Genomic DNA, 7,399 nt, shown 5'->3' on the forward strand with positions numbered 1-7,399 from the left:
ACATGAATCTGAGTCGTGTTGGTTTAATTTTATGCCTAGCTTGCGTGTTTTCGTTTCATTTCGTTCAGTTTATGTAGATCTGATGTACTTCCGATTCGTAGCGAGTTTCCGGCGTCCCGATTTCTATATTTTGTTCGAATCTAGGAGTATGCTCTGTTTTCTTCATTTACGTTTCTGAGTGGGATAGGAAATTGCATGAGTTTGTTAGTTGCAGCTTTTACTGTACTTACCTTATTTGAATGTTCTGGTCCCCACTTTTTAATTCTTCCTGCCTAGTCATATTTAGTTAATCATTTACACGGTCTAGCGAGCTATTGTTTCTTTCGGTGTTGATGTCTGATTTTACAAGTATTCTGTTTCTTAGGTCTAGCATTTAAATTCCGTGCCTAGGTCTAGTGGTAGTTGTTATAAACCTCAACCCTTTGCGTGGCAGCAGCCGCTTGTTTCCAGAGTCTCTAAACACTACTCACGAATCCATCTTCGTGGGATCGACCCCACTTCCCTATACTAATTTAATAGTAATTTGGGTTGAGGGATTAATTTTTGAAGGAGAGTCGAGCGTGTCCAAAGACAACAACACTCTGTGTTCCTTGGGTTCCTGGACCTAGTGATCCAGTGGATTTAAGAAGCGCGGTGTCTTGACCGAGCACTTGTATTAGTGTTCCCTGTAAGCACACGAAACACACACGATCCGAAGCACTTGTATTAGTGATCCAGTGGATTTAAGAAGCGCGGTGTCTTGATCTCAATAGTCCTCTGGCGCTGGTTCATTACTATGGCTTGGGCCGGCTCTCCATCTAAATGAGCTGTCAACGACCCTATCTCTGGATCTGGATCTACCACTTGCGCCATGACTACTTCCTCTGCTTCCCCTGTTTCTGACTCTGTTTCTGATTCGGGTGATGACTCTGGATCTTCGCGTCCTGACAACGTCCAAGATTCGTTGCTAGTAAATTCACTCGGAAACGGATCTCCTGTGGTGAACCCTGATCTGGTGGTCACAGTAGAGACTGTATCCTTAACATGCCAATTAAACCGGCCGTGCTTCCATCCAGATGAGTTGCTCCAATGGGCAGATCTTGAGTCTCTGCTCATAAACTACAAATAATAAAAAAAAGAAAATAAATCAAAACTATTTACACCACAGACTCTGAACACTAACACAAAGCACGCCATCCATCCCCGGCAACAGCGCCATTTGGAGGGTCTACTACGATCTGGTAGTAGCGTGGTTTCACACGGAGTAAGCAAGTGTGCACAGAGAAAACTAATTCAAGTTCTTGGTCAAGACTCCACGCTCCTTAAATCCACTGGATCACCAGGTCCAGGAACTCAAGAGAACACAGAGTGTTTTTGTTGTTGGACACACTCGACTCCTCTTGAAAAATAAATCCCTCAACCCGAATACTATAAATTAGCATAGGGAAGCGGGGTCGATCCCACGAAGATGGATTCGTGAAGTAGTGCTTAGAGACTCTGGAAACAAGCGGCTGCTGCCACGCAAAAGGGTTGAGAATTTTAACTACCTCTAGATCTAGGCACGAAATGTAAATGCTAGACCTAAGACACAGAAAATGTAATAAAATCAGACTTCAACACTGAGAGACACATTTTACTTCCTAGATTAAGTAAACGACTAACTAACTAAGACTAGACAGGGAAAATAAAACAGTGGGGACCATGGCTCCAAATATAGCAAGTACGGCTAAAGCTGCAAATAACAAACTCATGCTCCAGCTAACAACGACATGCAATTTCCTAACCGATTCAAGCACGCAAATGGAGAAAACAGAGCATATATCTAGATTCGAACAGAATATAGAAATTGGGATGCCGGAAACTTGCTATGAACCGGAAATACATCAGATCTACGTAAACTAGGCGAAATGAAATGAAGACACGTAAACTAGGCATAAGATTAAATAAATCTTGTTCGGATTCACGTCGGGTGCTTAATCCACTCTGGATCCAAGCGATCCGAACCCAACAACAGACACAATCGACTCCATAACTCCGGTTTTCACAGATCTGCTCCGATCAACTCCGAATTCAAACAATCACAGACAACTCCACAACTCCAGCGAACTCAACCCTCCGATTTATCCACAAACAGACTCCGATCACCCAGATCCAACCACAAACCTGCATAAATTCAGAAAATAACTGCGAAACACACCCAGTTCGAACAATCCAACTCCAAAATTCCAGAAATCAATATGACAGACGTAACAGAAAATCAAACTTGCATTAAAATAAGAGAATATTCGGCAAGAGCAAACAGAGGTCCGAGCTTCGAACAGCGAAGCTCGGCAGAATCAGCAAAGTATGAAAGCGGAAATTAAATTGTTTCTTCGCCCCCACTGAAGGACGGTGTTACAACCCAATCGAAAATATATGAAAGCTCAAGTAAACCCCAGTGCATGACCCCCCCGAATCTCCCCACGAAAAAAACCCAAGTGTGTGAAAAGTGAACTAAGCTACCGGCTGTTAGCGAGGTCTCCAACCGAGAAGATCCCTCCAACGTGCATGCTTCTGCCTTTTATAGACGCGGACATAGCCTTCTAGAGTCTTCGTAGAAATCTCTATTCTACCCTTCAACTCCGAGGCTTCCTCCGTCAAGCAATTTTCCGCATAATGTCCACTCATTCGCCTATTTCCTAGGTCCACGCAACTGTCTTCCTCCTTTCCTGGACCTGGCGAAAATCTTCACACACCTGGCTTAAAACGTGCGTTAGACCCAGAAATTTTACGAATTAAAACCCTTGACCTATGCATGAAATTAGTCTTATCACACTCACATGGGTATATTCTGCTACATGTTTATCAATTATAAGTTATGTCTTTACTATGTTTGGGAAGACGGTCTCATCTGATTGGATTTGGCTGTTTCTTGATATATTTGTTTCTCAGGAGACAGAGGGTCTTATAATAGAATTGAGGAAGGAACTCAGGGTGTCAGATGATGAGCATCGAGAACTACTTAGTCAGGTCAATGGTGATGACCTCATTCGCAGGATCAGAGAGTGGAGGGAGGCAGGTGGTAACCGAAATATAGCCCCCAGTGTCGCCCAGCATATAAACAACCAGTTACCAAGTCCTACAATTTCAGCTTCTCGTAATATGTTGAGCACTTTTGGAATAGATTAGCACTTTATAATTTTTAGTACTAGTATTGTTTGTGTATTTTAAGTCAAAGATGACCAACACTTAATATTGTTTAGTTTGTGTGTTCAAACACGTTACATTTTTGTGTAAAATCATTTGATGGTTTGAATATTATTCAAATAGTTGTCATTTTATTTGAGTGAGTAGTTTATTAAATTTGAAGGATTAAAATGAATTTATAAATATTTGAAGGATAAAAATATAAATTACAGAAATGTGTAGGTGAAAAAAGTAAATTAAATAAAATGAGGGAAAATTGTAATAATAAATATTTATTGGAGTATATTGTATATTTTTCCAAAAGTTAATGTAGTTTAAGAAAATATATCGTGGCATTTTCTAGTGACATTACACGTCATGTTTCATGGCACTTTTTGATTGCCATAATACAAGACCTATCCTTACACGTTACCTATAACTACAGCTACCGATAATGCACTTGCATGAAGTGCCATTACAGGCAAAGTGCCACAACAATAGTTTTCTAGTGGCAATTTTAGGTGTCATTAAAGGCTCATTTTCTAGTAGTTTATCATTTTTTATTATTTTTTTAAATTCGAAAAAATCTGAAAATTTTAGATTTAATTAAAAAAATATTTTTCCACTTCCTAATAAAATATATCCGTTTTTCCACACTTTTAATTTATTTTTTCATTATTTTTACCCTAAATTCAAACTTTCATCTAAAAATACTCTCATTTCAAACACAAAAAACGACAATATACCAAACAACTCTCTCAATCCCAATTTTTAGGATTTTAATTATATAATTTTTAATTTTTAGGATTTTAATTATGTAATTTTTATTTTTTTAGTAATTTGTAATGGCATCATTTATTTTTAATGCATTTTAATATTGTGAAAATATTTTTAGTAATTGAAGTATTTAAACTGAATAATGGAATGGTGTGATACTTGAGCATGGTCTCACGGAAGAAAATGGATGCGTGTGTTGTGCTCTTGCGGAAGAATAGAGAGTAAAAAATTAATAAATGTGGGTCCGGGCCTACATCCATGCTCTTTGGCAAGAGCATGAATGAGGATGGTCTAAACATATAGCCATTTTGTTATTGCATCTCGAAAAAACTAAAATAGTTTGGATTTAATCCATTTTTTACCGAACCATAAAAAATTGACAGTCAACACATGAGATTTGACTGGATTAATAACTTTTAATTAGAATATTTAAATTATTTAGAAAATATATAGCTTTTCAATAATCAAATAGAAAAAAGGTATCCACGAGCATGGTAGACAGGAGGATTGGGAGATTCAAGCAGAGAAAGGACATGAAGATGAGAATGGAGTGGTTAGAGAGCTTGAACAAGGAGAAGCGGCGGTATCGGAAGATGATAATGAAGGTGGGAAGCGCATGGAGGAAACACGAGAGGTAGTAGATGTAGGAAACAGATGAGCCACTTGAAGGGGGTGGTGCTTGGATCTACGCGGCAGCGGAGAGGAACGCGATGGTGAGCAAGTGGAGGGGGACGGGGTGGAAGAGGATGGAAGCGGCGGCCGAGATGGACGGGGCAAAACTACATCCATTTTGATTACTTAATAATTAAATTGATAGAACAATAAAAAAGAGGTATTGTTGTAATTGTTTTTCAGAAAAAGAGAGCATTGATTTCTTGCGCATTCTCCGTGTTAAACGAAGGGATTGGTAATGTTTATCATTCTCATTCAATCTGCTTTGGACGATAATACATTACATAGATATATAGGCTATACTATATCTACAAAAGGTAAACCTAATTTACATTAATTGTTCCTCTATTTTAGGCTAAATATACTCCCATATCTTCTCTTGATATCTTCTAATTAGTATCCAATATTCTTGATATCTTCCAACACTCCCTCTCAAGCTATGTAACGGGATTGCCGATACTTAGCTTGCACAATGCATCTTGGAATGATTTTGAGTTCACTGCCTTCGTTAGTATGTCAGCCAGTTGATCTTCAGATTTTACATAGGGCATTTCCACCACCTTTGCCTCGAGGTTCTCTTTTATGAAGTGTCGGTCTACCTCCACGTGTTTCGTCCTGTCATGTTGCACTGGGTTCTCCGAGATACTAATGGCTGCCTTGTTGTCACAAAAAAGCTTGCACGGATGGGTCGTCCGCAGGCCTAGTTCTGTCATCACTCTCCTTAGCCATAATATCTCTGTTAGTCCACTTTTAATTCCTCTAAATTCTGCCTCAGCACTTGAGATGGCTACTACCTTCTGTTTCTTGCTCCTCCACGATACAAGATTTCCTCCCACAAAGGTAAAGTACCCGGCAGTCGATTTCCGGTCATTCGGGTTGCCTGCCCAGTCTGTATCAGTAAAACCAAGTATCTCCATGTGTCCGTGTTTCTCGAACATAAGCCCATGTTCCGCGGTTCCTTTCAAGTATCGAACAATCCTTAGAACTGCTTCCCAGTGTTCTTCCTGTGGTGCATGCATAAATTGGCTTACCACCCCGACTGAGTAAGCGATATCTGGTCTAGTATGAGAGAGATAGATTAACTTCCCAACTAACCACTGGTACTTCCCCCTGTCTGTCAGCTTCGCTACTTCCTTCATTTGCAATCCATGGTTCTGAACCATAGGAGTGTCTGCTAGCTTACAATCGATCATCCCAATTTCTGCAAATAAGTCTAGTATATACTTCCTCTGGTTTATAAAGATTCCCTTCTTCGATCCTTCATTTCAAACTCCTTAAAAAGATTCTTCCTCAATTCGGCTATCTCATTCTCGTCATCTCCCGTGATGATCATGTCGTCTACATAGATAATCAAACAGGTGATCTTCCCATTTTTCTTCTTCAGGAAGAGAGTATGGTCTGAATTACTCTGGGTATAATCATACTTCTTCATCACTTCAGTAAATCTCCCAAACCATGCTCTAGGAGACTGCTTCAGTCCGTATAGTGTCTCCTTAAGTCGGCAGACCTCCCCTACACCAAACTCACCAGAAAACCCGGGTGGGGGTTCCATGTAAACAGGTTTTGGCAGCTCCCCATGTAGAAAGGCATTCGTCACGTCGAACTGATGTAGTGGCCAATCTTTGTTCGCCGCAACTGAAAATAATACTCTCACAGTGTTGATCTTTGCCACTGGTGAGAAGGTCTCAGCGTAGTCGACTCCATACGTCTGAGTGTATCCCTTTGCCACTAGTCGTGCTTTGTACCGTTCAACTGTGCCATCTGGTTTCCTCTTGATCGTGAATACCCATCTGCATCCGACCGTCCTCACTCCTTCTGGTAGTTTCCCTTTTTCCCATGTATTGTTCTTCATAAGTGCCTTCATCTCAGTAAGCATTGCTTCTCTCCACTTTCTGTGTTTCATTGCCTCTTCTGCTGACTGTGGAATTTCTTCTTCCTCATACAGCGCAGCCTCAAACGCCTGTGCCATTTTAGTCAAATTCCCTTGCACAAAATTTGTGACCCCATAGCGGCTTTTCTTCTCAATCTTCTCAGGGGAGTATCGTTTTGGAGGAACTCCCCTTGTAGTCCGATGGGGAAGTACATACTGTCCCGTGTCACCGTCAATTGTGTTGTCCTCGCTTACAAGTTCTGTATCAACAGGATCAGTAGAATTCTCAACTAGACTTGGTTCGGGAATTACCTCGGATATCGTCGGAGTTGGATTGCCTGAGCTTGGATGAGATGACTCTTGTGGTGAAATGGGCTCGGCGGTAGTGACTATCTCTGGTTCTGTTAGGTCCTCAATCGAGGAGCTTGGCACTGGCACAACCCAACTTAGGTAGTCCATCGTACTACCTGGATCACTCTCCCCCTGACTACTAAGGTGGGTATGATAGAAAAACTCGGTTTCCAAAAAGTTGCAATTCATGGTCGTGGTAATTTTCTTGGTAAGTGGATCAAAGCAGCGATAACCTCTCTGGTTTACCCCGTATCCTACGAACACACACTTGGTCGCACAGGGTGAAAGTTTGGTTCTCTCATGTCTGGGGATATGGGTGTAAACAGTGCACCCAAAAACTCTAGGTTGAAGGTTCAAATGTTCGGGAATGTTGGCTTGTTTGGACAATATATCAAGAGGGGTTTTCATGTGAAGGATTTTTTAGGGTAGACGGTTGATGAGGTAGACAGAGGAGGCGATTGCTTCTGGCCAAAAGTGTTTGGGAACTTTGGATTTGATCATGAGGGCCCGGGTCATTTCTAGAATAGTTCTAGTTTTTCTCTCAGCTACCCCATTTTGTTCTGGTGTATATGCACAAGAAGTTTG

The sequence above is a fragment of the Salvia splendens genome, chromosome 15, assembly GCF_004379255.2.
Source record: "Salvia splendens isolate huo1 chromosome 15, SspV2, whole genome shotgun sequence".
Lineage (NCBI taxonomy): Eukaryota > Viridiplantae > Streptophyta > Magnoliopsida > Lamiales > Lamiaceae > Salvia > Salvia splendens.